The 13,713-nt window shown below is 40.2% G+C and overlaps 2 pseudogenes; both read left to right on the forward strand.

Annotated features, from left to right (window-relative positions):
• LOC119823081 overlaps positions 1–13,713 on the forward strand; it is a 97,198-nt pseudogene that overhangs the window by 21,851 nt on the left and 61,634 nt on the right.
• LOC119822603 lies at positions 8,275–10,568 on the forward strand (annotated as a pseudogene).

Raw genomic sequence — 13,713 nt, forward strand, 5'->3', positions numbered from 1 at the left:
GCTGTTGGCTTTATTCATTAGAGAATTTTAAACATGTCAAGAAATAGAATAATGTCCCTGCTGCTAGATCATTTTCAACATTGAAGATTACAACATCTTTGGGACACATGAGTGGGCAAACTTCTTGTGAAAACAGTTTATTGAGGAGCATTTTACTACGGTGGCACCGAATCTAGCTTACACAGTTTCACAGGAGGAAGATGATTTTTAAACAAGTTTGCCTTTTCCTTCTTAAAGAGAATGCCATTAATAAGAGACTGTATGACTTTTTTCCATGTAAAATATTAGCAGCAGAGTCCAAGTCACACACAGATTGACTTCTGACTTCCCAAGCACTGATCCATAAATCTGGCACTGGGAATAACCTCTCTATCTGATTGATTTATTCTCTGGAGACCTTGATTGACTATTGAGGCCTGAGTGACAAGAATTGTTCCCTTGTGAATAGGGTGAGCTAAAATTACACAGACAATGGCCTAAACCAATCACAGTTTCCCTTGGTTCCATGAGCATCACTCAATAGTGAATTGACCATGTTCATCTTGAAAGTCTTTAAACCCTAAAATATCTCCCTGTATTTTCTAGGTACCATGACTACATTTCTATGCCACCATATTTGGCTTAGGTGGATTCATTTAATGAATCATTAGAATGACAGGGTGAGCTGTTACACTTACCAATATTAAAAAATGATGCTGGGTTTCAACTCTTTCAGGGGGCATGGGCCACTTTTTGGCCCCTGGCTGCTTAGCCCTGAATTAGTCACACAGAAACTGTATTATTTAAATCACTGCTTGTCCCATTAACTCTAGCTTCTGATTGGCTAACTCTTACATCTTAATTTAACCCATCTCCATTAATCTGTGCATCACCGCGAGGTCATGGCCTACCAGCAAAGTTTCAGCACATCTGTCTCCAGAGGCAGCTCCATTGCTTCTCTCTGACTCCAACTTTCTTTCTCCCAGCATTCAGTTTAGTTTTTCCCACCTAGCTCTGTTCCCCTATAACTCTGCTATAGGCCCAAAGCAGTCCCTTTATTAACCAATGATATTCATAGCATACAGAGAGGAATCCCACATCACCTCTCCTTTTCTGTTTAAATAAAAAGGAAGGTTTTTAATTTAACATAGTAAAATTACATGCAACAAAACAGGTATCAAGCAAGAATTATAGTTACAATATTTATATCTACTTTATCTTTTACCATAACTATTGAAACTATAATTATAATGATCTATCTATTCTTCAACTCCATCAAAGACTCCAGAAGGAAATAAATACCTACGTAAACAAGAAGTACATTGTAAGCAACTTCCAACACTCTAAAAATGACAGAGACATTTCACTGCCTGGACAGTCACCCAAAGTTCTTCTGAACCATTGGGGAATCCATTTTAAGCCTACTGGTTTATAGTATCTGTGTCCTGCAGAAGGTCTAGCTGACTCTTTCATGGGGCAGGAACCCCCAAAGGATCATCAGTCAGTTCTCTGCAGGTCCTGCATGTCTAGTTGAACAAGCAGTCCAAGAGAAGTTTCTTGCCCAAACTGCTAACCAAAACCATGAGGAGCCTCTTTAATGCCCATCTTCCTGTTGAAGTAGATTGGTGCTGCCAGAAGCAGATGTGTCTCATTGTCATGATAAGTTCTAATTATTAAAATATTTTAAATGCCATATTCTGTAGTCTTTGAAAGATTTGAAGAATGTCTATCTAATTGAAATACATATCTGTCCATCTAGAAAATCTAACATGACTACAAGCTTGACTATTATGCATGACTATTAACCTATATTTCTTTGTTATTTTTATTGAGCTCTACATTTTTCTCTGCTCTCCTTTCTGTCCCTTCCCTTCCCAAGAAGACACTCTCCCAAGGTTTCCATGCACCAAACTTACTCAGATGATCTTGTCTTTTTTTACTTCTTTATAGATTAAATCTATGTATGTCTCTCTTACGGTCCTCATTGTTGTCTAGGTTCTCTGGGATTGTGATTTGTGGACTGGTTTTCTTTGCTTTATGTTTAAAAACCATGTATGGGTGAGTTCATGTGAAAATTGTCTTTTTGGGTCTGTAACCTATATTTCTTAATTATACATTACATTTTTAAATGAGCTAGACAAACATAATACCTTAGTCAGGAGCAGAAATGTATATACCCAGTATAACAAAATTAACCTTAAATTTGTATCAATAAACCAAGATCCATAATACCAACGCAAATCTCTAGAGCATATAACCCTTTAAATGTAAACAAATATTTATAGACAATATTTGGTAATACAGGTTTAGTTCTGTCAGAACTTCTTCTTGCTTTTTATTGAGCAAGGTAATTTTTTGAGTGGTGTTCAAGGCAACCTTTCAGGAGTTCTTGGTCCATCAAACCACATTAGTCTGGGAGGATTCCACAGGTACTAATCCTCTGTGGAAACAAGAAGGACCTCTTTTCCAAATCAAAGCAACATATCCTTAAGCACAATTTCTAAAGTCAAGATACCTTTATAATATACATGCTGGTTTAGCTTAGAATCCCAGATAATGAAATATCTCTCTGTACTTAGCTCCTTCACAGTTAAAAAATTCAAAGAAAACAGAATAATATACATAATCCAGACACTCTGTGTATTCTCCATCTTTACGTAGCTTTTTGTTTTATATCTGTTACATTGTATGTTTGTACACACCTTGCAGGTCCAGTCAGTAACAGGAAACAAAAACATCTAAAATCAGATCACTACACTCATTCAGAGCCAATAGAATAAAACACGTATTCCTCCTCTGCTGGATAAATTACACCAAGAGAAAAGTATGACCTCTGTGTTAAGCTTTTTAGATAAATACATATTTCAGAAAATATAAGCTAGGAAAAACAATTATGGAAACTCTATAGCAGCATGCTTCATCCCCAAGGGCAAACATATTCCCAAAACTTATAGATGTACCTGAAATAAAAATCTTTTAGCTCACAGGTATAAAATTATATAATTAGGTATTACAATATGAGTATTTTATTGATGACATTTTCCTGGATTTGGGGATATTTGTATAATCATGATCATTTATCTTAGGATTAGGATTCAAGACTAAATATAAAATTTATGTTCTACATGCTTAGCTTCTTGATAGCTGTAACAATCTTTTAAAATTTGTTAAGAATATACAAGTTATCAAAAAGATTTTGTTGGATCTCATATTTTCAGACTGTATAATTATTTGTATCATAAATTTCTGCAATCACTATTCAAAATTAAAATATATAGTTCTATAATAAGATAATGGTTCCTAAAAGTAAATGGTTAATTTATCCTTATCAACTATGGTGATATCCTTGGCCACAGGGACCAGTACTGAGACATCTCTTCTAAATCAGTTCTTTTCTTCTTCCACAGGAAATCTCTTAAAAATGACTTAGTCTTTCTAAAAACCATGTTCGACTTCTGTTGAAGGGTTCAAGAAACTTGTAAAGCTGCTAATATATCAAACATTTCTTAAAACACCATCCCTCAAGAACTGAATAAAGGATGTGTCAATAACTCAAAGCAATTCCACTAAAATCAGGAATAAGACAAGGTTGACCACACTCTCTATATTTCTTCAGCATAGTTCTTGAAGTTTTAGCAATAGCAATAAGGCAACAAAAGGAGATCAAGGGGATTCAAATTGGAAAGGAAGAAGTCAAACTTTCTTTATTTGCAAATGATATGATAGTGTACGTAAGTTCTCTACCAGAAAACTCCTACAGCTGATAAATACCTTCAGTGATGTGGCAGGATACAAAATCAACTCAAAAAAATTAATAGCCCTCCTATATACAAATGATAAAAAAGCTGAGAAGGAAATCAGAGAAACACCTTTCACAATGGCCACAAATAACAAATATCTTGGGGCAACACTAACCAAGAAAGTGAAAGACCAATTGGACAAGAACTTTAAGTCTTTGAAGAAAGACATTGAAGAAGATACCAGAAAATGGAAAGATCTCCCATGCTCTTGGATAAGAAGGATCAACATAGTAAAAATGCCAGTCCTACCAAAAGCAATCTAGAGATTCAATGCAATCCCCATCAAAATCCCAACACAATTCTTCACATACCTTGAAAGAACAATATTCAACTTCATATGGAAAAACAAACAACAACAAAAAAAACAGGATAGCCAAAACAATCCTATACAATAAAGGAACTTCTGGAGGCATCACCATCAAGCTCTATTATAGAGCTACAGTAATGAAAATAGCTTGGTATTAGCATAAAAACAGAGAGGTTGAGCCATGGAATCGAATTGAAGACTTGGATATTAACCCACACACCTATGAACACCTAATTTTTCTCAAAGAATATAAAATTTTGAAAAAATAAATCATCTTCAACAAAATGGTGTAGGCATAACTGGATATCAACCTGTAGAAGAATGAAAATTGATCCATACTATCACCGTGCACAAAGCTCAAGTCCAAATGGATTAAAGACCTGAATATAAATCTGACCACACTAAAATTTACACAAGTGAAAATGGGAAGTAGTCTCTAATGCAAGGGCACAGGGGATCACTTCCTAAATATAATGCCAATAGCACAGACTCTAAGAGCAACAATAAATAAATGGAACATTCTGAAACTGAGAAGCATCTGTATATCAAAGAACACAGTGCAGCCTACTGAATGAGAAAAGATATTCACCAACCCCACATCAGACAAATGGCTGATATCCAAAATATATAAAGAAATCAAGAAATTAGACATTAATATTCTAAATAACCCAGTTAAAAAATGGGATAATGAACTAAACAGAGAATTCTCAACAGAAGAATTTCAAGTGTCAAAAGATATTTAAGGAAAAGTTCAGCTTCCTTAGCTATCACGGAAATGTAAATCTGAACAACTCTAAGATACCATCTTAATCCTGTCAGAATGGCTAAGATCAAAAACACTAATGATAGCTTATGCTGGATAGGATGTGGTGTAAGGGGAACACTCATCCATTGCTGGTGGGAATGCAAACTTGTACAACCACTTTGGAAATTAGTATGGCAGTTTCTCAGAAAACTGGGAATCAACCTACCTCAGGATCCAGCAATACTCTTGGTAATATGCCCAAAAGATGATCAATCATACTATACCCTTGCCAAATAACAGTGAATCTGAAAAAGACAAACAGCATGTCAGAACTGTCCCTCAGAGACAACAAGGTGGGTACAATTTACGTGTTGGGTCTACACCTCCAGAAGAACTTTACTTGTGGATTATGAACAGTCCACATTTGGGGATTGCATTCCCCTGGGCAATTCTGAAAAGATCTGCAGTCAGGATCCTGAAGTGAAAGTGAGATAAAAAGTTGAGAGATAACTCAATAGCACCTTTAAAAGGCCAGTGGTGTCCAGACAAAGATACAGGAGGTTGGGCAGGTCTGGCACTTGTAAGGGGGATGTAAAAAAAAAGTCCTAAACAAGTCTGGGAAAGAGTGGTGCTACTTAGCTGTTGAAGGCTGGTGGAAGGAAATTAACTAATTAATTAACTAATTAAACACCAACCACATGTGAGCCTAAAAACCACTATAAAACAGGCTGGCTTTATCTCTAGTGGAAGACATATCTTTTCTTTTGAACACACCTGAAAATAAAAAACAGGAAGATAAGGTCTCCCTCTAGTATCCAAACTGTTACTTTGCAGTTATAAAGAATCTCAGTCTTTCACATAGGCCTAATGCCACTCAACACTGCAATGCCACCACCGAAAGAAAAGGGGAGCATAAGGTTTGTTTTTTTAAAGGCTTACTTGTTATAATTTATATGTGGATTTGGCCTGTATGTACACATGTATGTATATACATATATACATGCTGTGGTGCCCATGGAAGTCAGAAGAGGGCCCCTGATCCTCTGAAATCAGAGTTAAAAGTAGTTGGGCACCAACCACCATGTGGGTACTGGAAAACAGACCCAGGTCCCCTGCAAAAGCAAAAAATCTTCTTAACTACTGAATCATCTCTTCAAAGCCCATTTTGAATTTCAAAAATAAAACATGCAAAAGAGAGAAATAAAAATGAAAACAACAAACTAATTACAGATATGTAAATTCCAGTGCTGAAGCCAAACCAACATTAAAACTCTGACATCTTGTCTCCTTCACAAATTGTTAATCCCATAATCAGGGTACATCATGTAGGGGGTAGAGAGATGGCTCCGTAGTTAAGTGCACATGTTGCTCTCCCAGACAACCAAGATTCAGTATTCAGTACCCACATGGTTTGTCAGAACTATTTTTGTCTGGATTTTGAGGATGTTGGCCCTCTTCTGACATCTGCAGGAAACTAAACATACTTTTACACACAAAAAATCTTAAATTTTAAAGAACCTGCAAGAAATTCCATTGAAGATATTCAAAAGAATGATTGCTAGTATGTTCAAATGACTCAAAAACAAAATGAATATGCTTCAAGGGGACAAAAAGGCAAGGAGAGAATGATATAAGTAAGTAAATTCAAGATAAGAGAGTTGAGTTAGAATTTCTAAGGAAAACCCAAACTGAAATTCAATAAAAATGACTACATAACATACCTAAATTTATGGGACACAATGAAAGCAGTGTTAAGAGAAAAGTTCATAGCACCAAATACCAACATAAAAAAAAATTCACAGGAGTGGGACTGAACCAACTGCCTAGAACAGAGTGATCCTGTGGAAATAAGTTCTATGGCAGCAGAAGGCAGGAGTCAATCCAGACCCAGGAGCCAAATGAGTCCCGGGACACTGGTGGACAAAGATTGAGCCAGCAACACTGGAACAGGTACAGGGTAGTAACTGCTGAGTGAGTGAGCCAGAGTCAGAGACTGCAGAAGGCCCAGATGTGAATCTGGGACCTTTAAGGGAGTAGACCTAAACCAGGACTCCTGTGGGTCTGGTCATGAGTGTAGGACCTCCATTAACTAGGCCTGACCTCTGCCAGTCTTGGCATGAATCTGGGACCTCTGAGGAATAAGGCAGAAACCAGAGATATCTGCAGGGCCAGGTGTGAATCTGGAACCTCAGAGGGAGTAGGCCTGAACCAGGACCTCTGTGGGTCCAGATGTTGGTCTAGGATATCAAAGGGAATAGGCAGGAACCTGGAACCTCTGCAGATCCAAGCCTGAGCCAGGCCCTCTGTAGCTCTAGGTGCACCTGAGCCTGGGAACTCTAAGGCAGTAGAACATAGCCATAAAGCTTTGCAGGACCAACTCCAAGCCAGAACCTTCTGCAGGAGGGGATCCAGACCAGGATTTATAGAAACAGGTCAAATCCAGTAGCCTAGGCCAAAATAGGCCTGCGACAGCAAACTCCAAGAGAGCAAAGCAAAGCACAGGAGTGCTGAGCTATCTCCAAGAACACAGAGTAACCAATGGGGTAACTAGAACTGTAGCACTGACTGTATGAGGAACAACCATCTGAGCTTTGGATTCACTGGCACCTAGAAGATTATTCAACAGAATCTCAGACAGCCCCAACCACACCTATTAGAGGAAAAGATGAGTAAAAAAGGTAAGATCACACGCTACACCACAAAGAGCAACATAACACCAGTAAAACCTAAAGACCCTACAACAGCAAGACCTAAACAACCAAATATATATGAAGCAGAAAAAAATGACCTAAAAAATAACTTTAAGAGAATGTTTGAAACTCTTAAAGAGGAAATGAAAAATTCCCTCAAAGAAATGGAGGAAAAGACAAACAAAAATATTAGAAGACATCAGCAAATTCCTTAAAGAAAACCAAGAAAAAGAAATCAAACAAATGAAAGAAACTATTCTAGACTTGAAATCTGAAATAGAGCCAATAAAGAAAACACAAGCCAAGGGAATCATAGAAACAGAAACCTTGAGGAAACAATCAGGAACCACAACCACAAGCATGAACAGCAGAATACAAGAGATGGAATTGAGAATCTCAAGTGCTGAAGATACACTAGAAGAAATAGACTCATCAGTTAAAGAAAACATTAAATCTAACAAAAGCTTAACCCAAAATATCCAGGAAATATGGGACACGATGAAAAGGCCAAATCTAAGAATAATAGGTATAGAACTTCAACTCAAAAGCATAGAAAATATATTTAACAAAATCATAGAAGAAAACTTTCCCAACCTAAAGAAAGATATGCCTATGAAGATACAAGAAGCTTGCAGAACACCAAATAGACTAGAACAAAAAAGTCCTCTTGCCACATAATAATCAAAACACTAAACATACAGAGTAAAGAAAGAATATTGAGTGAGCAAGGGGTGGAGCCCGAAAGTGAGCAGGATGGCGGCTCTGGACAGTGACAGCGAGGAGGACCTGGTCAGCTACGGGACAGGCCTGGAGCCTCTGGAGGAAGATGAAAGACAAAAGAAACCCATTCCTCTTCAGGACAAGACTGTCAGGGATGAGAAAGGAAAGTATAAATGCTTTCAAGGCTCCTTTAGTAGCGGTTTCTCTGCAGGATGCTTCAAAAGAAGGATGGACACCTTCCACCTTCAAGTCTTCAAGGCAGAACAGGGCAGACAGATCTGTTCTTGGACCTGAAGATTTGATGGATGAAGAAGATCTTAGTGAATCCGGGATAGCACCTAAAGCAATCGTTACCACAGATGTTTTTGCTTCCAAAACCAAAGACAGAATACGGGAGAGAGCCAGGCAACTGGCAGCCGTTGCAACCCCTATTCCTGGAGCCATGCTGCTCAGTGATCTCATCACGCCGACAAAACTGTTGACTTTGAACTACTAGGAAAAATGGGTTGGAAGGAAAGACAAGGAGTTGGCCCTCGGGTGAAGAGAAAGCCACACCGACAGAAACCGGACCCTGGTGTTAAGATCTGTTTAAGATCTACGGCTGTTAAGACCAAGGTCCTCCCAACTCAGGGAACCCTGATGGCTCCTTGGCCTGGAGAGGGAGGGAGGGGAGGTACGGGTGGAGGGGAGGGAAGGGAAGGGGGAGGAGGAGGGGAGGGAAGGGGGAGGAGGAGGGGAGGGAAGGGGAAGGAGGAGGGGAGGGAAGGGGGGGAGGAGGGGAGGAGATGGAAATTTTTAAATATAAAAAAATAAACCATGAAAAAAAATTGGAAAAAAAAAAGATCTGTGGCTGTGTGCTGCCACCTGGAGGCTCTGAAGGGTCTGAAGACTAAGATGACGACTACCTGCCCGACAATGTGACTTTTGCTCCTAAAGTCGTCATGCCTGTGGATTTTACACCTAAAGATACACAGGCTGGCCTACAAGGGCCTGGACCCCCGCCAAGCACTGTTCAGAAGGCCAGGAGAACATCTGAATCTTTTTGGTGGAGCATCTGAGGGAACCAGCCATCTTCTTGAAGATGTTGCACTGAGTAAAGAAAATCAGGAATTTTGGTGCAGGTGCCTTGGAAGAGGAAGATGATGACACAGACACCACAGAAACACCATCCAAGTATGATGATACTATGTTGAAGGATGAGGAGCCTGGAGATGGCCTCTATGGGTGGACAGCTCCGAAAAACTACAAAAATCAGAAAGAACCAGAGAGAGATCTTCAATATGTTGGCAAAATTTTGGAAGGATTTTCCTTGGCTTCTAAACCTCTATCTTCAAAGAAAATTTATCCACCCTCTTAGCTGCTCAGAGACTATCGACTGGTGCATTACTTCAGGCCCCAGGTCGCTGCAACGACTGAGAACACTCACTTACTTCAAGTGTTATCAGAGTCATCTGGGAAAGCAGGACAAGACACGGGGACGCACAGTAGGCATCAACTCAATGCCAAGTCGGGGGAGTTGCTAGGAGAGATGCCTGTTCAAGGGTCAGCTACTTCAGTGTTGGAGTTTCTGTTCCAAAAAGTCAAAGAAAGAATTAAAGAAATGAAGCAGGCAACTGACCTGAAGGCAGCTGAAGCCAAGGCCCGGGAGTCTGGCCCAGAGCCCTTCAATCAGCAGAGCGCAGGCCTCCACACTAGACCTCGCAGCCAGCCCATGGCATCTGGTCCTGGGCAGTCGGACAGCCACCGCAAGAGCCAGCAACTTCAAGACTTTTGCCAGAAAAGCAGAGGCGATATGAAGAGTTCTTAGTACACATGAAGAAAGGTCAGAAAGATGCTCTGGAATGATGTCTGGATCTCAGCATGACGGAGTGGGAGCGAAGCCAACAGTGAGAGGAGATTGCTCGGGCAGTCCAGCTCTCCGTGTCCTCCCACTCCACGCTATCCTCCAGGTTTACTCATGCCAAGGAGGAAGACGACTCTGATCAGTTCCTCGAGACCAAAAGAATGACGTCAGTGACAAGCTGTGAAGATGAAGATGTTTGGGAAGCTCACCCAAGACACTTTTGAGTGGCACCCCGACAAGTAAGAGGTTTAATGTCCCAGACCTTTATCCAGGCTCAACACTAGTTGGCCCACCCAGAGTGAAGCGGGACAAATACTCAGTCTTCAATTTCCTGACGCTCCCAGAGCCAAACCCTCTGCCCACAGCCCTGACACCCAGTGAAAAAGCCCCACAGCAGCAATGGGGTCCTGACAAATCCAGGAAGCCATCACGATGGCACACATCCAAACAGAAGAATGTATTTATATCTAAATTCCTGCTGTAAAATAAGTTTTTAAATCTTGACATTTCACAGGCTGCCCTGAAAGGTTGCAGAAAATGATTACTTTTTAGTCCCTGTTATGAGTCGAGAAGACCAAACAGTTTAATTAAAGTTGCTTTTTTTTAAAAAAAAAAAAAAAAAAAAAGAAAAGAAAAAGAAAGAAAGAAAGAAAGAAAAGAATATTAGACACTTCAAAGGAGTGTCTTTTCCTCTTTGAGATTCAGAACAAACTAATCAATAATGACCTATTACCGATGTGCCTCCAGCTGGATTGCTGTTCACTCCAGATGTAATCTAGTAGGCAACCAAAAGTAACCATCGCAATGGCAGAATTCCTTCTGTGGTATTGACTTTGAGAGTGAGGAGCCTGGCCTTCATAATTTGCGGTCTCTGCTTTCTGATTTCATTTGAAGATGTTAGTGGTTCAGCTCCCAACTCAAACCTTTAGAAAACTACAATGTCTCACACAACATGTTCTTTTGCCCAGTGAGGTTTACAATAAAATTGGTCATTTGATTTTATCTTTTCTTTAATTTTTTCTCCCATTTCTTTTTTGGCTCTTTGGCTTCTCAGATTTCTTTTCTTTTGGCTTTTGAAAGAGAGTTTTGTTTGTGTGTGTGTGTAACAGCTGTGGTTGATCTGGAACTCAATTTGTAAACCACGATAGCCTTGAACTCACAGTCAGATTTGGATCTGGATGAAACTGCATGAAGAAAGCTGGGATTAAAGATGGGAGTCAATACTCTCTGATATTTTTTTACCTTTTTATGTACGATAAAGTCCAGATCATCACTGGGGCTCATCTCAGATAACCCGCTGTGGCCCACAGAAAGTGTGATTCTATTGTTGACAGGGCTTTGGTGTGGTTTGAGAGCTGGGTGATTTGAGAGTTGGTTGGTTGAGAGTTGGGTGGTTTGAGTGTTGGGTGGTAGAGATTTGGGTGTTTAACCAACATGAAGCCCCGGGTGTGTGGGAAAAACGGCCCCCTTGTTGGAACCGCCAGACAGAAGGATATTGAGCCCAATAAACATTTCCAACACAATCACAGAATGAAATGGTTTCCTTTATTAGAGGTTCCATGGTCATCATGTCTCTTTAGAGCAGCAGAAACCATAAATAATATGGAAGTTGGTACCAGAAACTGGAGTTTTGCTGTGATAGGTCAGACCATGTTGCTGCTTAAAGGAAAATTAATTTTGGGACTGATGATTAGAAAAGAGGCTCAAAGCTTTAATTGAGCTTAGTAAGCCATACCAGTAGGAGCCGAAAGACAGCGGTGCCGAGTATGATTTGAACTGTGTGTGACTGCATCAAGAGGTTTCAGAAGAGAAGAATAGAGATATGTGGCCTGGAGACAATTTTTGTGGTGTTTTCACAGAGAATGTGACTGGTTTTCCCTTGTGTGAAGTCCTCCTGAGGCTATAGTGAGAAGATTTGGATTGCTCCTTTTGGCAGAGGAAATCTCAGAACAACCCGTTATGGACTCCACCATGCAGTTATTAGTAGTAACTCTACTCAGTATTAGTAATGCAAAGCAACACACTGGACAATGCAAGATTCCAGACCATTTGAGTAGAAAGGAGCAGCAGTTGGTGTGATGGAATAAATCCTGTGTTGAAGGAGAAAAAGAGGGTAAGCCATGGAATAAAGGCAGCAGTCAAATCAGGGTGAGATAAAGCTAGTTAAGTATCCAACTAGTGGCAAGGAATTGAAAAAATGGTTAGAGTCAAACGTCATGGTGTATGCCTTTAATCCCACCAGGTTTAGACAAGTCTTGCACATGCAGCAAATTCCAGAACAGCAAATCACATCAGTGAAAGAAACTGAGAGAAACAGGAAACGTGTAAAGATGTCCTTAAACCAGAGGCTGTGTTCAGTTCCAGAAAGTAGCAGAACTTTTCAGGCTCAGCTACATGGTTCTGGCTTTAAGGTCAAAGACAGAAGGAAGGCATTATGGCATCTCCCTTTGCAACTAAAACAGCAGCCGAGGACAGGTGTGTGTCAAGGGTGTTGGTGAAAGCAGTCCTAAAGCAGGGGCTGTTACATTTTCAGGAGGGCAGGGAATACCTTTGAAGACATGAAACATAAACACATATGTATAGGAGTGTGTTTGAATACACGCAATATGGTAGGAAATGAGTCATGAACAATAGCTATACGGAGGCTTGGATGTTATGTTTGTAAACCTAGCAGGCCCTGACACCAGGTTCTATGTGTTCTTGTATTTATGTGTGTGTTTGTGTGTGGTTTTGACTGCAGGAAATAGATGCGTAGCAGGTGCATTCTGAGAGTGTACTTTTGTCATTTAGAAAAAGATATTTATTAATACAACACAGTTAAAATACAATGGAAGGGAACTTTGGTGGCCAGAGCAATTGGGCCCTTATCGATTACACAATCATGGCTTTTCTTTGTTCCTTACACAAGGATTCAGAGTTCACTCTGGAATGGGCATGACAAAGATCAACGGTGCACCAAGAACATGGGAAATTCACTCCTCATCCGTTTCCAGCCCTTGAATGGCCTGGATGTAGAGGTTGTGAATCCAATCTGAGTCTGGTCATGGGACATATTGGGTTCCATGGATGGTTCCTCTGTCGAGAAGTGCATGTTCTGAAACCATGTGGGTCTTCCATCCAAGGGTGATTCACAGAAAGAGAGATCACCAGGCAAGCTGTCCACAGAATTCATGTTGTCTCCAATGTCCCCAGTAGCACACTTGATAACATTAGCTATCAGGGCACCTCCTTTTGGGTCTGTGTCTTCTGAACAGGGCTTCAGCTCCAAGCAGGAACATTTTCTGAGCTTGATAAGACTTTGGCATGTCTTGCGTCTTCCTTCTACACACTCTTCATTAGATTGTCTCGTCCCAGCTTCTCTAATCATTGGAAGGGCTGGTTCGCTGGCTCTTCTCTTCAAAGAGAAGAGAGGGTGTTGTGCACCTACATGGCTACTCTTTAAACAGGGATGCTCAGTTTGCTGGAAACTGTCCTCACAGCTCAATTTGTGTTTGAGAATATTAAAAGTTGCTGTTACTTTATTTGGTTGCCTGTATCTTAGAGATGAAAAAATCTCTTCCAAGTTATAACCCATGGTGCACATAGCCTCCACCAGCCTTGGAAGGGTTTCTTTAGTCGTAGGTGCTGCC

This window comes from Arvicola amphibius, chromosome 9, assembly GCF_903992535.2.
Source record: "Arvicola amphibius chromosome 9, mArvAmp1.2, whole genome shotgun sequence".
Lineage (NCBI taxonomy): Eukaryota > Metazoa > Chordata > Mammalia > Rodentia > Cricetidae > Arvicola > Arvicola amphibius.